This window comes from Phyllobates terribilis, unplaced genomic scaffold (genome assembly GCF_046119375.1).
Source record: "Phyllobates terribilis strain yellow unplaced genomic scaffold, ASM4611937v1 Scaffold_8__6_contigs__length_399053987, whole genome shotgun sequence".
Taxonomy (NCBI): Eukaryota; Metazoa; Chordata; class Amphibia; order Anura; family Dendrobatidae; genus Phyllobates; species Phyllobates terribilis.
Window position 1 is genome coordinate 395,157,963 of NW_027362768.1, and position 22,963 is coordinate 395,180,925.

Here is a 22,963-nt window from a genome sequence, read left to right on the forward strand (position 1 = left end):
GCGCTGTTATGGGGGATCTGTGGATGACGCGCTGTTATGGGAGATCTGTGGATGATGCACTGTTATGGGGGATCTGTGGAGGACGCTCTGTTATGGGGGATCTGTGGATGACGCGCTGTTATGGGGGATCTGTGGATGACGCGCTGTTATGTGGGATTTGTGGAGGACACACTGTTATGGGGGATCTGTGGAGGATGCGCTGTTATGGGGGATCTGTGGATGACGCGCTGTTATGGGGGATCTGTGGATGACGCGCTGTTATGGGGGATCTGTGGATGACGCGCTGTTATGTGGGATTTGTGGAGGACACACTGTTATGGGGGATCTGTGGAGGACGCGCTGTTATGGGGATCTGTGGATGACGCTCTGTTATGGGGGATCTGTGGATGACGCGCTGTTATGTGGGATTTGTGGAGGACACATTGTTATGGGGGATCTGTGGAGGACGCGCTGTTATGGGGGATCTGTGGATGACGCACTGTTTTGAGGGATCTGTGGAGGACGCACTGTTATGGAGGATCTGTGGATGACGCGCTGTCATGGGGGATATGTGGATGACGCTCTGTTATGGGGGATCTGTGGATGACGCACTGTTATGGGGGATCTGTGGAGGATGTACTGTTATGGGGGATCTGTGGAGGACGCACTGTTATGGGGGATCTGTGGAAGATGCGCTGTTATGGGGGATCTGTGGATGACGCTCTGTTATGGGGGATCTGTGGATGACGCTCTGTTATGGGGGATCTGTGGAGGACGCGCTGTTATGGGGATCTGTGGAGGATGCTCTGTTATGGGGGATCTGTGGATGACGCTCCGTTATGGGGGATCTGTGGAGGACGCTCCGTTATGGGGGATCTGTGGATGACGCGCTGTTATGGGGATCTGTGGAGGACGCTCCGTTATGGGGGATCTGTGGATGACGCGCTGTTATGGAGGATCTGTGGATGACGCACTGTTATGGGGGATCTGTGGATGACGCACTGTTATGGGGGATGTGTGGAGGACGCTCTGTTATGGGAGATCTGTGGATGACGCACTGTTATGGGGGATCTGTGGAGGACGCTCTGTTATGGGGGATCTGTGGATGACGCGCTGTTATGGGGGATCTGTGGATGACGCTCTGTTATGGGGATCTGTGGATGACGCGCTGTTATGGGGGATCTGTGGAGGACACACTGTTATGGGGGATCTGTGGAGGACACACTGTTATGGGGATCTGTGGAGGACACACTGTTATGGGGGATCTGTGGATGACGCGCTGTTATGGGGGATCTGTGGATGACGCTCTGTTATGGGGGATCTGTGGATGACGCACTGTTATGGGGGATCAGTGGAGGATGCACTGTTATGGGGGATCTGTGGAGGACGCTCTGTTATGGGGGATCTGTGGATGACGAACTGTTATGGGGGATCTGTGGATGACGCTCTGTTATGGGGGATCTGTGGATGACGCTCTGTTATGGGGGATCTGTGGATGACGCACTGTTATGGGGGATCTGTGGATGACGCACTGTTATGGGGGATCTGTGGATGATGCACTGTTATGGGGGATCTGTGGATGATGCTCTGTTATGGGGGATCTGTGGATGACGCTCTGTTATGGGGGATCTGTGGATGACGCTCTGTTATGGGGGATCTGTGGATGACGCGCTGTTATGGGGGATCTGTGGAGGACGCTCTGATTTGGGGGATCTGTGGATGACGCGCTGTTATCGGGGATCTGTGGATGACGCTCTGTTATGGGGGATCTGTGGATGACGCTCTGTTATGGGGGATCTGTGGAGGACGCTCTGTAATGGGGGATCTGTGGATGACGCGCTGTTATGGGGGATCTGTGGATGACGCACTGTTATGGGGGATCTGTGGAGGACGCTCTGTTATGGGGGATCTGTGGATGACGCACTGTTATGGGGGATCTGTGGAGGACGCGCTGTTATGGGGATCTGTGGATGACGCTCTGTTATGGGGGATCTGTGGATGACGCGCTGTTATGTGGGATTTGTGGAGGACACACTGTTATGGGGGATCTGTGGAGGACGCGCTGTTATGGGGGATCTGTGGATGACGCACTGTTATGGGGGATCTATGGAGGACGCTCTGTAATGGGGGATCTGTGGATGACGCGCTGTTATGGGGGATCTGTGGATGACACACTGTTATGGGGGATCTGTGTATGACGCGCTGTTATGGGGAATCTGTGGATGACGCACTGTTATGGGGGATCTGTGGAGGACACACTGTTATGGGGGATCTGTGGAGGACGCGCTGTTACGTGGGATTTGTGGAGGACAGGCTGTTATGGGGGATCTGTGGAGGACACACTGTTATGGGGGATCTGTGGAGGATGCGCTGTTATGGGGATCTGTGGATGACGCTCTGTTATGGGGGATTTGTGGATGACGCGCTGTTATGTGGGATTTGTGGAGGACACATTGTTATGGGGATCTGTGGAGGACGCGCTGTTATGGGGGATCTGTGGATGACGCACTGTTTTGAGGGATCTGTGGAGGACAGGCTGTTATGGGGGATCTGTGGAGGACACACTGCTATGGAGGATCTGTGGATGACGCGCTGTTATGGGGGATCGGCGGATGACGCGCTGTTATGGGGGATTTATGGAGGACACACTGTTATGGGGGATCTGTGGATGACGCGCTGTTATGGGGGATCTGTGGATGACCCTCTGTTATGGGGGATCTGTGGATGACGCGCTGTTATGGGGGATCTGTGGAGGACACACTGTTATGGGGGATCTGCGGATGACGCACTGTTATGGGGGATCTGCGGAGGACACACTGTTATGGGGGATCTGTGGAGGACACACTGTTATGGGGGATCTGTGGAGGACAGGCTGTTATGGGGGATCTGTGGAGGACAGGCTGCTATGGGGGATCTGTGGAGGATGCACTGTTATGGGGGATCTGTGGATGACGCACTGTTATGGGGGATCTGTGGATGACGCGCTGTTATGGGGGATCTGTGGAGGACGCACTGTTATGGGGGATCTGTGGATGACGCACTGTTATGGGGGATCTGTGGAGGACGCACTGTTATGGGGGATCTGTGGAGGACAGGCTGTTATGAGGGATCTGTGGAGGACAGGCTGTTATGGGGGATCTGTGGAGGACGCACTGTTATGGGGGATCTGTGGAGGACGCTCTGTTATGGGGGATCTGTGGATGACGCGCTGTTATGGGAGATCTGTGGATGACGCACTGTTATGGGGGATCTGTGGAGGACGCTCTGTTATGGGGGATCTGTGGATGACGCGCTGTTATGGGGGATCTGTGGATGACGCTCTGTTATGGGGATCTGTGGATGACGCGCTGTTATGGGGGATCTGTGGAGGACACACTGTTATGGGGGATCTGTGGAGGACACACTGTTATGGGGATCTGTGGAGGACACACTGTTATGGGGGATCTGTGGATGACGCGCTGTTATGGGGGATCTGTGGATGACGCTCTGTTATGGGGGATCTGTGGATGACGCACTGTTATGGGGGATCAGTGGAGGATGCACTGTTATGGGGGATCTGTGGAGTACGCTCTGTTATGGGGGATCTGTGGATGACGAACTGTTATGGGGGATCTGTGGATGACGCTCTGTTATGGGGGATCTGTGGATGACGCTCTGTTATGGGGGATCTGTGGATGACGCACTGTTATGGGGGATCTGTGGATGACGCACTGTTATGGGGGATCTGTGGATGATGCACTGTTATGGGGGATCTGTGGATGATGCTCTGTTATGGGGGATCTGTGGATGACGCTCTGTTATGGGGGATCTGTGGATGACGCTCTGTTATGGGGGATCTGTGGATGACGCGCTGTTATGGGGGATCTGTGGAGGACGCTCTGATTTGGGGGATCTGTGGATGACGCGCTGTTATGGGGGATCTGTGGATGACGCTCTGTTATGGGGGATCTGTGGATGACGCTCTGTTATGGGGGATCTGTGGAGGACGCTCTGTAATGGGGGATCTGTGGATGACGCGCTGTTATGGGGGATCTGTGGATGACGCACTGTTATGGGGGATCTGTGGAGGACGCTCTGTTATGGGGGATCTGTGGATGACGCACTGTTATGGGGGATCTGTGGAGGACGCGCTGTTATGGGGATCTGTGGATGACGCTCTGTTATGGGGGATCTGTGGATGACGCGCTGTTATGTGGGATTTGTGGAGGACACACTGTTATGGGGGATCTGTGGAGGACGCGCTGTTATGGGGGATCTGTGGATGACGCACTGTTATGGGGGATCTGTGGAGGACGCTCTGTAATGGGGGATCTGTGGATGACGCGCTGTTATGGGGGATCTGTGGATGACACACTGTTATGGGGGATCTGTGTATGACGCGCTGTTATGGGGAATCTGTGGATGACGCACTGTTATGGGGGATCTGTGGAGGACACACTGTTATGGGGGATCTGTGGAGGACGCGCTGTTATGTGGGATTTGTGGAGGACAGGCTGTTATGGGGGATCTGTGGAGGACACACTGTTATGGGGGATCTGTGGAGGATGCGCTGTTATGGGGATCTGTGGATGACGCTCTGTTATGGGGGATTTGTGGATGACGCGCTGTTATGTGGGATTTGTGGAGGACACATTGTTATGGGGATCTGTGGAGGACGCGCTGTTATGGGGGATCTGTGGATGACGCACTGTTTTGAGGGATCTGTGGAGGACAGGCTGTTATGGGGGATCTGTGGAGGACACACTGTTATGGAGGATCTGTGGATGACGCGCTGTTATGGGGGATCGGCGGATGATGCGCTGTTATGGGGGATTTATGGAGGACACACTGTTATGGGGGATCTGTGGATGACGCGCTGTTATGGGGGATCTGTGGATGACCCTCTGTTATGGGGGATCTGTGGATGACGCGCTGTTATGGGGGATCTGTGGAGGACACACTGTTATGGGGGATCTGCGGATGACGCACTGTTATGGGGGATCTGCGGAGGACACACTGTTATGGGGGATCTGTGGAGGACACACTGTTATGGGGGATCTGTGGAGGACAGGCTGTTATGGGGGATCTGTGGAGGACAGGCTGCTATGGGGGATCTGTGGAGGATGCACTGTTATGGGGGATCTGTGGATGACGCACTGTTATGGGGGATCTGTGGATGACGCGCTGTTATGGGGGATCTGTGGAGGACGCACTGTTATGGGGGATCTGTGGATGATGCACTGTTATGGGGGATCTGTGGAGGATGCACTGTTATGGGGGATCTGTGGAGGACAGGCTGTTATGAGGGATCTGTGGAGGACAGGCTGTTATGGGGGATCTGTGGAGGACGCACTGTTATGGGGGATCTGTGGATGACGCACTGTTATGGGGGATCTGTGGATGACGCGCTGTTATGGGGGATCTGTGGAGGACGCTCTGTTATGGGGGATCTGTGGAGGACGCACTGTTTTGGGTGATCTGTGGAGGACGCTCTGTTATGGGGGATCTGTGGAGGACGCACTGTTATGGGGGATCTGTGGAGGACAGGCTGTTATGGGGGATCTGTGGAGGATGCACTGTTATGGGGGATCTGTGGATGATGCACTGTTATGGTGGATCTGTGGATGACGCACTGTTTTGGGGGATCTGTGGAGGACAGGCTGTTATGGGGATCTGTGGAGGACACACTGTTATGGAGGATCTGTGGAGGACAGGCTGTTATGGGGGATCTGTGGATGACGCTCTGTTATGGGGGATCTGTGGAGGACGCACTGTTATGGGGGATCTGTGGAGGACGTACTGTTATGGGGGATCTGTGGAGGACACACTGTTATGGGGATCTGTGGAGGACAGGCTGTTATGGGGGATCTGTTGAGGACACACTTATGGGGGATCTGTGGAGGACAGGCTGTTATGGGGGATCTCTGGAGGACAGGCTGTTATGGGGGATCTGTGGATGACGCTCTGTTATGGGGGATCTGTGGAGGATGCACTGTTATGGGGGATCTGTGGAGGATGCACTGTTATGGGGGATCTGTGGAGGACGCACTGTTATGGGGATCTGTGGATGACGCGCTGTCATGGGGGATATGTGGATGACGCTCTGTTATGGGGGATCTGTGGATGACGCACTGTTATGGGGGATCTGTGGAGGATGTACTGTTATGGGGGATCTGTGGAGGACGCACTATTATGCGGGATCTGTGGAAGATGCGCTGTTATGGGGGATCTGTGGATGACGCTCTGTTATGGGGGATCTGTGGAGGACGCACTGTTATGGGGGATCCGTAGAGGACGCGCTGTTATGGGGGATCTGTGGATGACGTGCTGTTATGGGGGATCTGTGGATTGTGGATGACGTTCTGTTATGGGGGATCTGTGGAGGACGCGCTGTTATGGGGGATCTGTGGATGACGCGCTGTTATGGGGGATCTGTGGAGGACGCACTGTTATGGGGGATCTGTGGATGACGCACTGTTATGGGGGATCTGTGGATGATGCACTGTTATGGGGGATCTGTGGATGATGCTCTGTTATGGGGGATCTGTGGATGACGCTATGTTATGGGGGATCTGTGGATGACGCTCTGTTATGGGGGATCTGTGGATGACGCGCTGTTATGGGGGATCTGTGGAGGACGCTCTGATTTGGGGGATCTGTGGATGACGCGCTGTTATGGGGGATCTGTGGATGACGCTCTGTTATGGGGGATCTGTGGAGGACGCTCTGTAATGGGGGATCTGTGGATGACGCGCTGTTATGGGGGATCTGTGGATGACGCACTGTTATGGGGGATCTGTGGAGGACGCTCTGTTATGGGGGATCTGTGGATGACGCACTGTTATGGGGGATCTGTGGAGGACGCGCTGTTATGGGGATCTGTGGATGACGCTCTGTTATGGGGGATCTGTGGATGACGCGCTGTTATGTGGGATTTGTGGAGGACACACTGTTATGGGGGATCTGTGGAGGACGCGCTGTTATGGGGGATCTGTGGATGACGCACTGTTATGGGGGATCTGTGGAGGACGCTCTGTAATGGGGGATCTGTGGATGACGTGCTGTTATGGGGGATCTGTGGATGACACACTGTTATGGGGGATCTGTGTATGACGCGCTGTTATGGGGAATCTGTGGATGACGCACTGTTATGGGGGATCTGTGGAGGACACACTGTTATGGGGGATCTGTGGAGGACGCGCTGTTATGTGGGATTTGTGGAGGACAGGCTGTTATGGGGGATCTGTGGAGGACACACTGTTATGGGGGATCTGTGGAGGATGCGCTGTTATGGGGATCTGTGGATGACGCTCTGTTATGGGGGATCTGTGGATGACGCGCTGTTATGTGGGATTTGTGGAGGACACATTGTTATGGGGGATCTGTGGAGGACGCGCTGTTATGGGGGATCTGTGGATGACGCACTGTTTTGAGGGATCTGTGGAGGACAGGCTGTTATGGGGGATCTGTGGAGGACACACTGTTATGGAGGATCTGTGGATGACGCGCTGTTATGGGGGATCGGCGGATGACGCGCTGTTATGGGGGATCTATGGAGGACACACTGTTATGGGGGATCTGTGGATGACGCGCTGTTATGGGGGATCTGTGGATGACCCTCTGTTATGGGGGATCTGTGGATGACGCGCTGTTATGGGGGATCTGTGGAGGACGCGCTGTTATGGGGGATCTGTGGAGGACACACTGTTATGGGGGATCTGCGGATGACGCACTGTTATGGGGGATCTGCGGAGGACACACTGTTATGGGGGATCTGTGGAGGACACACTGTTATGGGGGATCTGTGGAGGACAGGCTGTTATGGGGGATCTGTGGAGGACAGGCTGCTATGGGGGATCTGTGGAGGATGCACTGTTATGGGGGATCTGTGGATGACGCACTGTTATGGGGGATCTGTGGATGATGCGCTGTTATGGGGGATCTGTGGAGGACGCACTGTTATGGGGGATCTGTGCATGACGCACTGTTATGGGGGATCTGTGGAGGACGCACTGTTATGGGGGATCTGTGGAGGACAGGCTGTTATGAGGGATCTGTGGAGGACAGGCTGTTATGGGGGATCTGTGGAGGACGCACTGTTATGGGGGATCTGTGGATGACGCACTGTTATGGGGGATCTGTGGATGACGCGCTGTTATGGGGGATCTGTGGAGGACGCTCTGTTATGGGGGATCTGTGGAGGACGCACTGTTTTGGGTGATCTGTGGAGGACGCTCTGTTATGGGGGATCTGTGGAGGACGCACTGTTATGGGGGATCTGTGGAGGACAGGCTGTTATGGGGGATCTGTGGAGGATGCACTGTTATATGGGATCTGTGAATGATGCACTGTTATGGTGGATCTGTGGATGACGCACTGTTTTGGGGGATCTGTGGAGGACAGGCTGTTATGGGGATCTGTGGAGGACACAGTGTTATGGAGGATCTGTGGAGGACAGGCTGTTATGGGGGATCTGTGGATGACGCTCTGTTATGGGGGATCTGTGGAGGACGCACTGTTATGGGGGATCTGTGGAGGACGTACTGTTATGGGGGATCTGTGGAGGACACACTGTTATGGGGATCTGTGGAGGACAGGCTGTTATGGGGGATCTGTGGAGGACACACTGTTATGGGGGATCTGTGGAGGACAGGCTGTTATGGGGGATCTCTGGAGGACAGGCTGTTATGGGGGATCTGTGGATGACGCTCTGTTATGGGGGATCTGTGGATGACGCGCTGTTATGGGGGATCTGTGGAGGACACACTGTTATGGGGGATCTGTGGAGGACACACTGTTATGGGGGATCTGTGGAGGACAGGCTGTTATGGGGGATCTGTGGATGACGCTCTGTTATGGGGGATCTGTGGAGGATGCACTGTTATGGGGGATCTGTGGAGGATGCACTGTTATGGGGGATCTGTGGAGGACGCACTGTTATGGGGGATCTGTGGATGACGCGCTGTCATGGGGGATATGTGGATGACGCTCTGTTATGGGGGATCTGTGGATGACGCACTGTTATGGGGGATCTGTGGAGGATGTACTGTTATGGGGGATCTGTGGAGGACGTACTGTTATGGGGGATCTGTGGAAGATGCGCTGTTATGGGGGATCTGTGGATGACGCTCTGTTATGGGGGATCTGTGGAGTACGCACTGTTATGGGGGATCTGTAGAGGACGCGCTGTTATGGGGGATCTGTGGATGACGTGCTGTTATGGGGGATCTGTGGATTGTGGATGACGTTCTGTTATGGGGGATCTGTGGAGGACGCGCTGTTATGGGGGATCTGTGGATGACGCGCTGTTATGGGGGATCTGTGGAGGACGCACTGTTATGGGGGATCTGTGGATGACGCACTGTTATGGGGGATCTGTGGAGGACAGGCTGTTATGGGGGATCTGTGGAGGACACACTGTTATGGGGGATCTGTGGATGACGCGCTGTTATGGGGGATCTGTGGATGACGCACTGTTATGGGGGATCTGTGGAGGACACGCTGTTATGGGGGATCTGTGGATGACGCTCTGTTATGGGGGATCTGTGGATGACGCACTGTTATGGGGGATCTGTGGAGGACGCTCTGTTATGGGGGATCTGTGGATGACGCACTGTTATGGGGGATCTGTGGATGACGCGCTGTTATGGGGGATCTGTGGAGGATGCACTGTTATGGTGGATCTGTGGATGACGCACTGTTATGGGGGATCTGTAGAGGACGCACTGTTATGAGGGATCTGTGGAGGACGCGCTGTTATGGGGGATCTGTGGATGACGTGCTGTTATGGGGGATCTGTGGATGACGTTCTGTTATGGGGGATCTGTGGAGGACGCGCTGTTATGGGGGATCTGTGGATGACGCGCTGTTATGGGGGATCTGTGGATGACGCACTGTTATGGGGGATCTGTGGATGACACACTGTTATGGGGGATCTGTGGAGGACACACTGTTATGGGGGATCTGTGGAGGACACGCTGTTATGGGGGATCTGTGGATGACGCGCTGTTATGGGGGATCTGTGGAGGACGCACTGTTATGAGGGATCTGTGGATGACGCACTGTTATGGGGGATCTGTGGAGGACAGGCTGTTATGGGGGATCTGTTGAGGACACACTGTTATGGGGATCTGTGGATGACGCGCTGTTATGGGGGATCTGTGGATGACGCACTGTTATGGGGGATCTGTGGAGGACACGCTGTTATGGGGGATTTGTGGATGACGCTCTGGTATGGGGGATCTGTGGAGGACGCGCTGTTATGGGGGATCTGTGGATGACGCTCTGTTATGGGGGATCTGTGGATGACGCACTGTTATGGGGGATCTGTGGAGGACGCTCTGTTATGGGGGATCTGTGGATGACGCACTGTTATGGGGGATCTGTGGATGACGCGCTGTTATGGGGGATCTGTGGAGGACGCACTGTTATGGGGGATCTGTGGATGACGCACTGTTATGGGGGATCTGTGGAGGACAGGCTGTTATGGGGGATCTGTGGATGACGCACTGTTATGGGGGATCTGTGGATGACGCACTGTTATGGCGGATCTGTGGAGGACACACTGTTATGGGGATCTGTGGAGGAAGCACTGTTATGGGGGATCTGCGGATGACAGGCTGTTATGGGGGATCTGTGGAGGACACACTGTTATGGAGGATCTGTGGAGGACGCTCTGTTATGGGGGATCTGTGCATGATGCACTCTTATGGGGGATCTGTGGAGGACACACTGTTATGGCACATTAAAGTGCAGCTGTCAGCAGGATTGTGCTCAGTAACCACATACACTGTCAGGTGGGTGACACTGCACTGATTAATATGATACCTGGGCTGGTGAAATCCCTCCTGTGGTTCTTGTGTAATCTTTACCTTCATTTTGGAGATAATGATATGCCTGTGCTCTGTGGCGGCCTGTGGGGGGCGCTCTATCTGGTGCTCTGATTACTTATTCATCTGTATGCTCTTATGGCAGCTCACTGATCGGTCACTGACCTGTCTCCTATTACCTAGCCCCGCACTACTAGATGCATTATATAAAATAGGAGGACGGTCAGTGAAGGCACAATGAGCTGCCATAAGAGCATACAGATGAATATGTAAACAGAGCACCAGATAGAGCGCCCCCCACAGGCCGCCCCGGAGCACGAGCATATCGTTATCTCCAAACTGAAAGTAAAGATTACACAAGACCCACAGGAGGGATTTCATCACCCAGGTATCATATTAATCAGTGCAATGTCGCCCACCTGACAGTGCTTGTGGTTCCTGAGCACAATCCTGCTGACAGCGGCGCTTTAACCACTTTTACATTATGTAAGAATTGGAAAGTTTCTCAGGTGAAAAGTTTTCCTGGTCTCCTGTATTTAAGTAAAACGTCTGTGTTTCGGCTGTGACTCCTCGGTATTTATCTGCGTCGTGTCCCATCCGTGCACAGCCTCCACTGGAGCACGGGAATCCTGCGCCCTGCGAGAAGAGACGTCCACTATAAAATCTCTGTATTTGGGGGAAGCCCCTCATTATCACTGCTATGTATGAGGACGGATCCCCCCACCGTCTGCACTCAAAAGCCAGCGCCCAAAACCGGCAGATGAGGAAATGCTCGGATATGCTAGAAGCCCCCAATGTCCTGCTTTACCCCCTAGGTGTTGGATGGCACCGCTGATTCTTTCATGAAAGGAACATGTTCTAAAACTTACAGCCAGAAAGTCGTTCTATGAGGAGCTCGGGAATCCGATGAAGCCATCAGGGCTGAGGACGCTCTCGATGTAGTAGTGGTAACTTCTCAGGTGATTGCAGGCAACAAAGTCATTGAGCGCTAAAAGATGGACGGAAAAGAAGAAAAGTATCAAAGTCCTGCAGATGTCACCTGTGCAGAAAACTTATTATCAACTCACATCCTCCACAACATCCCACGTCCTCCACAATGTCCACACTCCACAACTTACAATGTCCTTCACGCCATCCTACACTACATCCTCCACAACGTCCCATGTCCTCCATGCCATCCCATATCCTCCACAACATCCCACGTCCTCCACATTCCTCCATAACTTACAATGTCCTTCACGCCATCCTACAGTACATCCTTCACAACGTCCCATGTCCTCCACGCCATCCCACGTCCTCCACAACATCCCACGTCCTCCACAATGTCCACACTCCATAACTTACAATGTCCTTCACGCCATCCTACACTACATCCTCCACAACGTCCCATGTCCTTCACGCCATCCCATATCCTCCACAACATCCCACGTCCTCCACACTCCTCCATAACTTAGAATGTCCTTTACGCCATCCTACAGTACATCCTTCACAACATCCCATGTCCTCCACGCCATCCCATATCCTCCACAACATCCCACGTCCTCCACAATGTCCACACTCCACAACTTACAATGTCCTTCACGCCATCCTACACTACATCCTCCACAACGTCCCATGTCCTCCACGCCATCCCATATCCTCCACAACATCCCACGTCCTCCACACTCCTCCATAACTTACAATGTCCTTCACGCCATCCTACAGTACATCCTTCACAACGTCCCATGTCCTCCACGCCATCCCACGTCCTCCACAACATCCCACGTCCTCCACAATGTCCACACTCCATAACTTACAATGTCCTTCACGCCATCCTACACTACATCCTCCACAACGTCCCATGTCCTCCACGCCATCCCATATCCTCCACAACATTCCACGTCCTCCACACTCCTCCATAACTTACAATGTCCTTCACGCCATCCTACAGTACATCCTTCACAACATCCCATGTCCTCCACGCCATCCCATATCCTCCATAACATCCCACGTCCTCCACAATGTCCACACTCCACAACTTACAATGTCCTTCACGCCATCCTACAGTACATCCTTCACAACGTCCCATGTCCTCCACGCCATCCCATATCCTCCACAACATCCCACGTCCTCCACAATGTCCACACTCCTCCATAACTTACAATGTCCTTCACGTCATCCTACAGTACATCCTTCACAACGTCCCATGTCCTCCACGCCATCCCATATCCTCCACAACATCCCACGTCCTCCACAATGTCCACACTCCACAACTTACAATGTCCTTCACGCCATCCTACACTACATCCTCCACAACGTCCTATGTCCTCCACGCCATCCCATATCCTCCACAACGTCCACACTCCTCCATAACTTACAATCTCCTTCACGCCATCCTACAGTACATCCTTCACAACGTCTCATGTCCTCCAAGCCATGCCATATCCTCCACAACATCCCACGTCCTCCACAATGTCCACACTCCTCCATAACTTACAATGTCCTTCACGCCATCCTACAGTACATCCTTCACAACGTCCCATGTCCTCCACGCCATCCCACGTCCTCCACAATGTCCACACTCCACAACTTACAATGTCCTTCACGCCATCCTACAGTACATCCTCCACAACGTCCCATGTCCTCCACTCCATCCCATATCCTCCACAACATCCCACGTCCTCCACAATATTCCATGTCAGCCACAACGTCTCATGTCCTCCATAACGTCCCACGACGTCCTCCACACCATGCCATGTCCTCCACGCCATCCCACATCCTCCACAATGTCCCACATCCTCCACAATGTCCCACATCCTCCAAACGTCCCACAGCCTCCACAATGTCCCACGTCCTCCACACTATCCCACATCCTCCACTAGTCCGACGTCCTTCACAACGTCCCACATATTCCATGCCATCCCAAATCCTCCACAAATTCCCACGTCCTCCACAACATTCCATGTTGCCCCACGTCCTCCATGCCATCCCCCATCCTCCACAACTTCCCACATCCTCCCAATGTCCCATGTCCTCCACAATGTCCCATGTCCTCCACAATGTCCAATGACCTCCACGCCATCCTATATCCTCCACAGCGTCCCATGTTCTCCACGCCATCCCACGTCCTCCACTAGTCCCACCTCCTTCACAACATCCCATGTCCTCCACAATGTCCTACGTCCTCCACAACATTCCGTCTCGTCCACAGTATCTCGTGTCCTCCATAGCGTCACATGTTCTCCACACCATTCCATGTCCTACACGCCATCCCACATCCTCCACAATGTCCCATGTCCTCCACAATGTCCCACATCCTCCAAACGTCCCACGACCTCCACAATGTCCCACGTCCTCCATTCCATCCTATATCCTTTACAATGTCCCACGTTCTCCACACCATCCCACATCCTCCGCAACTTCCCACATCCTCCACAATGTCCCACATCATCCACAATGTTCCACATCCGCCACAATGTCCCACATCCGCCACAATGTCCCACATCCTCCACAATGTCCCACATCCTCCACACCATTCCATGTCCTTCACGCTATCCCCCACCCTCCACAACGTCCCACGTCCTCCCAACATCCCACATCCTCCACAACATCCCACGTCTTCCACAATGTCCAATGTCCTCCATGCCTTCTTATATCCTCCACAACGTCTCATGTCTTCCACACCATTCCATGACCTCCACGCCATCCCACATCCTCCATAATGTGTCACGTCTTTCACACCATCCCACATTCTCCAAATGTCCCACGACCTCCACAATGTCTCACGTCCTTCATGTCCAATGTCCTCCACGCCATCCTATATCCTTCACAATGTCCCATTGTCATAGAAAATATTAAGAATGTCTCTCTCCTTCTGAAATCTCTCTTTCCTCCTCCCCTATTTACCATTTGTCAGAGTAGAAGAGGGGACTCTTTAACCAGTTGCTTCTATGCAAATAGCAGTACAGGCCAGAGGTGGCAAACTCATTACCATATGAATGGAGCTTGTAGTGGCAGAGGTCTGTGATAAATATGCACCTGGTTGAGGAGGATGCAGCTCCTAGCTTCAAAAGAATTCTCTCTCACCCCCAGGGCATCCCCCATTTGTGTAACATAAATCTGCAGTCTCGCCAACACGACACAAAATATGTAATATCGGAAGTTCTATACTTCCGATAATAATGGGACACATATTTTTAGTGACAGGGTTAGCTAAGGAACAATGCGCATATTTTTCCGTAGCTGTATGCCCCTTTGGTGAGCTATAATGCGAAAGTACATAGATAACCAACCGCAGTCGCGTCATGTCTAGTCTCTAAAGAAAGGTGAAATCGTAATAAAAAATATGGCATCACTTGCAAGCTTATGCGAACAATCAGCAAGAAGTTATCATGGAAGTTAGATATTTTAATAAAACCTTGAAGGGCGGGGACCAACCCACGTGAGATCATAGCAGGGGCATATGTGGGCAGGTCCCCCCTTCGGCATAAAAGATCCACCTGAAGATTGATCTATATTCACTGCCGGGAGGTATATATTCTATAAGCAAGGGGTCCCGTTCGATAACGGTCAAATCAATTGTAGCGCCTCCCCTCCAGCTAAACTGAATCGTCTCTGCGATTGGTCTAGTAAGTCTTCTATTAATCCTTTTTATTTTGTGTAACTGTATATTCTGTATTGTATTGTCTCCTTTTGTAAAACCTTTTGTATATTTTTCATAAATACTGCCTCCCTTTTGGATTAAATATAAAATTTAAAAATCTGTTCCTTCTGTCCTGTAATCTTTCCTCCCTCGAAGCCGTACGCTACCAGAAAGCAGGCATCCGATCAGGCCTGTATTGTATTTTACAGCTGATCGGTGGTGGCAGCGAATAATCGTAATTGGGCTATTGTGAAGCTGGCAGTGACCGTATGGGGGCATATACACATATTCCATGTGTTGGAATCCGGAGGTGTGTACGCCATAAGCTCTCTGCTCACTTGCCGATAGCTACGTAGTGAGTAATTGGGATCATTTGCGCGCAAATCCCTGACAATCCTGACAAAATGACAGCAGCAGTGGGATATTGTGTGATCCCCCCCACGGTGTCGTTCCTGACACCCACATCCTGCACACTATCCCACATTCTCCACAATGTCCCACATCTTCCAGAACTTCCCACATCCTCCACACCATTCCATGTCCTCCACGCCTTCCCACATCATCCATAACATCCCACGCCATCCGATGTCCTCCACAATGTACCATGTCATCCATAATGTCCACGTCCTCCACACGATACCCCATCCTCCACAATGTCCCACCTCCATCCAACATCCCAAATCCTCCGCAACGTCCAATGTCCTCCACGCCATCCTATATCATCCACAGCGTCTCACGTCCTCTACGCCATCCCACATTCTCCACTAGACCCATGTCCTCCACAATGTCCCACATCCTCCACAACGTCCAATGTCCTCCACGCCATCCTATATCATCCACAGCGTCTCACTGTAACGGGTCTGGGAGGCGGAACCTCTGAGCTACTATACAAGGGGGCGGTCCTTGTAAGGGAGCAGGTGGCGACCAGGCAGGCAGTCACAGCAGGTGACCGGGACAGTCTCTAGAAGAACGGGCAGGAGGTCACGGCAAGTGACCGGGGCAGTCTCTGGATGAACGGGCAGATGGTCACGGCAAGTGACCGGGGCAGTCTCTGGGTGAATGGGCAGATGGTCACGGCAAGTGACCGGGGCAGTCTCTGGGTAAACGGGCAGATGGTCACGGCAAGTGACCGGGGCAGTCTCTGGGTGAACGGGCAGATGGTCACGGCAAGTGACCGGGGCAGTCTCTGGGTGAACGGGCAGATGGTCACGGCAAGTGACCGGGGCAGTCTCTGGGTGAACTGGCAGATGGTCACGGCAAGTGACCGGGGCAGTCTCTGGGTAAAGGGTTGGTACGACCTGTGGCGGCTGATGGTAGACGTGAGCTCCCAGGTGAGCAGGCGAGAGTCTCTGGATAAACGGGTGGTCACAGCATGTGACGGCGGAGCCTCCAGGAAGACCAACAGACAGGCGGCAGATGAGCGCTCCCAGGTGAGCGGGCAGAAGTCTCTGGACAGGCGGGTGGTCACAGCACGTGACGGCAGAGCCTCCAGGTAGGCTAGCAGACAGGCAGCAGATGAGCGCTCCCAGGTGAGCGGGCAGGAGTCACTGGATAGGCAGGTGGTCACAGCACATGACGGCAGAGCCTCCAGGTAGGCTAGCAGGCAGGTAGCAGATGTGCGCTCCCAGGTGAGCGGGCAAGCTGGTCCATAGACAGACTGACAAGAGTTGGAAGGCAGACCGTCGGACCTCAGGCAAGCAGGCAGGTAGTTGATGTGCGCTCCCAGGTGAGCGGGCAAGCTGGTCCTTAGACAGACTGACAGGAGTAGTAAGGCAGACCGTCGGACCTCAGGCTAGCAGGCAGGTAGCAGAATATCAGGCAGGAATAAGACAGCAAGCTGGCAGGAATCTGGCAGGTATCTGGCAGGTAACTGGCAACGGGACCTGAGGGCTGAAGCAGAGTAGTGAACAGTGCAACAACATTGCTCGGGCACCTCCATTTTGGAGGAGGTGCCTTATATATGGTGAAGTCCTCCGGCCATTGGCCGGGGACTCCTTAGGACGGCGCGCGCGGCCCCTTTAAGAGGGAGGGAGAGCGCGCGCGCGCGCCCTAAGCACAGTGGCCGGGAAGGAGCGCGCGCTGCCAGCAGAGCGGGAGGAGGACGCCGGGCACGGAGCAGAGAGGTGAGGGGAACAGCATCCCTGCCTAGCAGAGGGCAGGGACGCCGGCGCTACAGTACCCCCCCCTTTAGGCCCCCCCTTTTTTAGGCCAGACAGAAATTTAGCAAGGATGAGAGGGGCATGGATGTTCTCCCGGGGCTCCCACGTTCTCTCCTCAGGACCAAACCCCTTCCAATCTACTAGAAAAAAGGTCTTTCCTCTTACCCTTTTGGTGGCAAGAATGTTCTCTACCTCAAACTCGTCCTCAGCAGAAACCAGAGCAGGAGGCGTACCTGTAGACTTGGAAAAAGAGTTAAGTACCACAGGTTTGAGGAGAGATACATGGAAGGAGTTAGGGATCCGTAAGTTGGCCGGGAGTTTAAATTTATAGGCCACCGGGTTAATCTGACTGATGACCTCCAGAGGACCGATGAACCGAGGCCCTAACTTATAGGAAGGAATCTTGAGTCGGACATATTTAGATGAGAGCCAGACTTTATCTCCAGGACGAAATTGTGAAGGATCCAGGCGTTTTTTGTCAGCGTGTCTTTTCATCCGTTCGGACGACTGAAGGAGTGCGGATCGGGTACTCTCCCAAATGGAGGAAAATTTGCTAACGAGAGATTCCGCAGCCGGATTGTCCACAGAGGTGGAGACAGGAAAAGGAATCCGAGGATGCTGACCGAAGACTACAAAAAACGGGGATTTGGAGGAGGATTCGCTCTCGTGATTGTTATAAGAGAACTCGGCCCATGGTAGGAGATCCACCCAGTCTGAATGATGGGCATTAACGAAGTGCCGGAGGTAACTGGTCAGGTTCTGATTGATCCGCTCCACTTGACCATTGGACTGTGGGTGGTAAGCGGAAGAGAAGTCCAGGGTGACGTCTAGCAGTTTACAAGTGGCTCTCCAGAAGCGTGAGGTGAACTGTACCCCACGATCCGACACGATGTGGAGGGGCAGGCCATGAAGACGAAAGATGTGACGAATAAAGTCTTTAGCTAGCTCGGGTGCAGACGGGAGGCCTGGCAGGGGAACGAAATGAGCCATCTTGGAGAAGCGGTCAGCGACCACCCAAATGACCGTACAACCGGCAGAGACTGGGAGGTCAGTTATAAAGTCCATTGCTATATGCTGCCAGGGGGCAGCAGGTACAGAAAGTGGAAGGAGGCGACCGGCTGGCAGATGTCTCGGAACCTTGTTGCGGGCGCAGGACACACAGGCAGAAACAAAGTCTATTACGTCCTTGTGCAGGGTAGGCCACCAGTAGTGCCGGGTAATAAGCTGGAGGGTCTTTTTCTGACCGGCATGGCCAGCCAGTTTAGACGAGTGACCCCAGTGAAGGATCTTCTCCCGATCAGGTACTGATACGAACGTCTTTCCGGGAGGGAGACGATTTAGACTCACGGGAGCCACCTGCATTACTCTGGCGGGATCGATGATGTGTTTCGGATCTTCCTCGAGATCAGACACCAGAAAGGATCGAGACAAGGCGTCCGCCTTGACGTTTTTGTCAGCCGGGCGAAAATGAAGAACAAAATCAAAGCGAGCAAAAAACAAGGACCACCGGGCTTGGCGCGGGTTAAGTCTCTGGGCATGCTGGAGGTAAGCCAAGTTCTTGTGGTCAGTGTAAATTATTACCGGGTGAAGAGCCCCCTCGAGCAGGTAACGCCACTCCTCCAATGCCAGTTTGATGGCCAATAACTCTCGGTCTCCTATGGAATAATTGCGCTCTGAGGAGGAGAAGAGTTTAGAGAAGAAGCCGCAAGTTACCATCCTCCCGGAAGATGATTTTTGAGTAAGTACCGCTCCGGCTCCAGAGGAGGAGGCGTCAACTTCCAGGAAGAACTGCTTGTTGCCGTCCGGGCGATGCAGCACCGGGGCGGAAGAGAAGGCCTGTTTTAAGGAAAGAAAGGCCTCCTCTGCTTCGGGCGGCCACTCTTTGGGATTAGTACCCTTACGGGTGAGCGCGGAAATTGGGGCAGTCCGGGAAGAGAAGTGTGGTATGAAGAGGCGGTAGTAGTTGGCGAAGCCCAGGAACCGCTGAATGGCCTTCAACCCCTCCGGTCGAGGCCATTTCTCGATGGCAGACAGTTTCTCTGGATCCATTCGTAGGCCGGTCTGAGAAATAATGTAGCCCAAAAACAGAAGCGAGGTCTGCTCAAAGAGGCACTTCTCGTATTTAGCGAAGAGGTGATTCTGCCTGAGCCTGAGCAGGACCTGACGAACGTCCCTCCGGTGAGTCTGGAGATCCGGAGAGAAGACCAAGATGTCGTCCAGGTACACCACTACGCAGGAGTAGAGAAGGTCCCGGAAGATGTCATTGACCAACTCTTGAAAGACGGCAGGAGCGTTATAGAGACCAAAGGGCATTACCAGATATTCATAGTGGCCGTCCCGGGTGTTGAATGCCGTCTTCCATTCATCCCCCTGACGGATACGAACCAGGTTGTACGCCCCACGGAGGTCCAGTTTGGTGAAGATTCTAGCCCCCCTCAGACGATCAAATAACTCCGGAATGAGCGGAAGGGGGTACTTATTCTTCACCGTGATCTGGTTAAGGCCTCTATAGTCTATACAGGGACGGAGAGAGCCGTCCTTATTTTTGACGAAAAAGATGCCTGCTCCCGCCGGGGAGGTAGATTTCCGGATGAATCCCCTGGCCAGATTCTCCTCAATATATTCAGACATCGACCGGGTCTCAGCAGCTGATAATGGATAAATACGCCCACGGGGAGGAGTAGTACCGGGTAACAGGTCGATAGGGCAGTCGTATGGTCTATGAGGGGGTAGTGTCTCTGCCTCCTTTTTATTAAAGACATCAGCATAAGACCAATAAGGAATCGGAAGTCCAGGTAGATTAGCTGGGGTAGGAGAAGGACGGACGGGATGGACGGGAACCAGACAGGTCTTATGGCAGTCCTGTCCCCAGCGAAGGACCTCTCCGGTCTGCCAGTCAAGCACGGGTGCATGTCTCTGGAGCCAAGGTAGACCTAGCAAGAGGGCGTGAGAGAGTCCAGGCAGAACATGAAAGGAGATACTCTCAGAATGCAGCATTCCCACCTGCAGAGTAATGGATTCGGTGATGAGTTGGATGGGGCGTGGTAAGAGACCCCCATCCACGGCAGCAACAGACAAGGGTACAGCCAGAGGTTTGGTGGGGATGCGGTATTTCTCTACCAGGGACTGTGAAATAAGATTCCCGGCTGCTCCAGAGTCAAGTTGGGCTAGTTCGAAATAACGGTTCTCCCCGCAGACGATTGAGACTGACAGCAGCAGAGATGGAGAGGATTTATTCTTGTCTAGGTCGACCTCTCTGAGCGAACCTAGACACAGGCGTTTCCCGACCTCTCCGGGCAGGCACGGATCCGGTGCTCCTTACTGCCACAGTAGAAGCAGCTCCCCTCGGCACGGCGTAAGTCCTGACGGGTTTTGACCATCTTGGTCTGGTCGACCTGCATAGGCACAGGAGAGTGTACCTGGGGAGAGACGGAGGGAGTGACGGGTTTCTGAAAAGTGACGGCAGAGCCTCCAGGTAGGCTAGCAGACAGGCAGCAGATGAGCGCTCCCAGGTGAGCGGGCAGGAGTCACTGGACAGGCAGGTGGTCACAGCAAGTGACGGCAGAGCCTCCAGGTAGGCTAGCAGGCAGGTAGCAGATGTGCGCTCCCAGGTGAGCGGGCAAGCTGGTCCATAGACAGACTGACAAGAGTTGGAAGGCAGACCGTCGGACCTCAGGCAAGCAGGCAGGTAGTTGATGTGCGCTCCCAGGTGAGCGGGCAAGCTGGTCCTTAGACAGACTGACAGGAGTAGTAAGGCAGACCGTCGGACCTCAGGCTAGCAGGCAAGTAGCAGAATATCAGGCAGGAATAAGACAGCAAGCTGGCAGGAATCTGGCAGGTAACTGGCAACGGGACCTGAGGGCTGAAGCAGAGTAGTGAACAGTGCAACAACATTGCTCGGGCACCTCCATTTTGGAGGAGGTGCCTTATATATGGTGAAGTCCTCCGGCCATTGGCCGGGGACTCCTTAGGACGGCGTGCGCGGCCCCTTTAAGAGGGAGGGAGAGCGCGCGCGCGCGCCCTAAGCACAGTGGCCGGGAAGGAGCGCGCGCTGCCAGCAGAGCGGGAGGAGGACGCCGGGCACGGAGCAGAGAGGTGAGGGGAACAGCGTCCCTGCCTAGCAGAGGGCAGGGACGCCGGCGCTACACTCACGTCCTCTACGCCATCCCACATTCTCCATTAGACCCATGTCCTCCACAATGTCCCATGTCATGCACAACATCTCACGTCCTCCAAAACTTCCCACGTCCTTCACGCCATCCCACATCCTCCACAACTACCCACGTCATCCACACCATTCTACATCCTCCGCAACTTCCCACTTCCTCCACAACGTTCCATGTCCTCCACGCTGTACCATGCCCATACATCCTACACCCTACTTTCCACCCTACATCCAACCATCCCTGGTGTTTCCCTACATCTAATCCAACACCCCACTTGTCACTATGTCGTCCTTTACTTAACATATCCCCTTACATCCCATTCTATGTTCTACCTGTCTTCCTAACTCCCACCCTACTTTTCACCTTTCAACTCATCCTCGACCACACATCAGCCTCGATCTCTTACTACTACAGATTAGTCCCTCTACATTCAATCCTACACCACTTGTGTCACACTGAATCTCATCCGTCACCTCCTCCGTCAACTTACATCCCATCTGTCACCCTATATCTGATAATATGCCTCTTGAGTCACCGTACATAGGACCCTACTTCCATCCTACACCTGTGTGTCCCCCTATATCCCGTGCACTATAGGTCTGGATACCTCTTCCATGTCATTCACTCTGGGATGTAATCTTACAACAGATATCAATATAAAAAAACATCTAGAATGGTTTTTATAATTACATGGTGAAATGTCATCAACGTTCAGATGAAGAATGACTTCATCCTTCCTACATCCCAGCATTTGTCTTCCTCCATTTGGAAAGAAATCCAGGTGACCGACCGTCTGACTCATCCCATATCCTCCCGTACCTGAGCATAATGGACAACTGTGCATGAAGACACTAGAAGATACTCATTACATGACTGATCCTGAGTTACCTCCTGTATTATACTCCAGAGCTGCGCTCACTATTCTGCTGGTGGAGTCACTGTGTACATACATTACATTACTGATCCTGAGTTACATCCTGTATTATACTCCAGAGCTGCACTCACTATTCTGCTGGTGCAGTCACTGTGTACATACATTACATTAATGATCCTGAGTTACCTCCTGTATTATACCCCAGAGCTGCACTCACTATTCTGCTGGAGCAGTCACTGTGTACATACATTACATTACTGATCCTGAGTTACATCCTGTATTATACTCCAGAGCTGCACTCACTATTCTGCTGGTGCAGTCACTGTGTACATACATTACATTACTGATCCTGAGTT

The 22,963-nt window shown here is 53.2% G+C and overlaps 1 long non-coding RNA gene across 1 annotated transcript; it reads right to left on the reverse strand.

Moving 5' to 3' along the window:
• Positions 1–11,296: 11,296 nt before the first annotated feature.
• LOC141156612 (uncharacterized) lies at positions 11,297–22,548 on the reverse strand. The gene is made up of 3 exons (XR_012247696.1): positions 22,424–22,548; positions 11,657–11,775; positions 11,297–11,423 (listed from the first exon to the last, which is right to left on the reverse strand). It is a non-coding gene; the product is annotated as an uncharacterized lncRNA (long non-coding RNA).
• Positions 22,549–22,963: the final 415 nt, after the last annotated feature.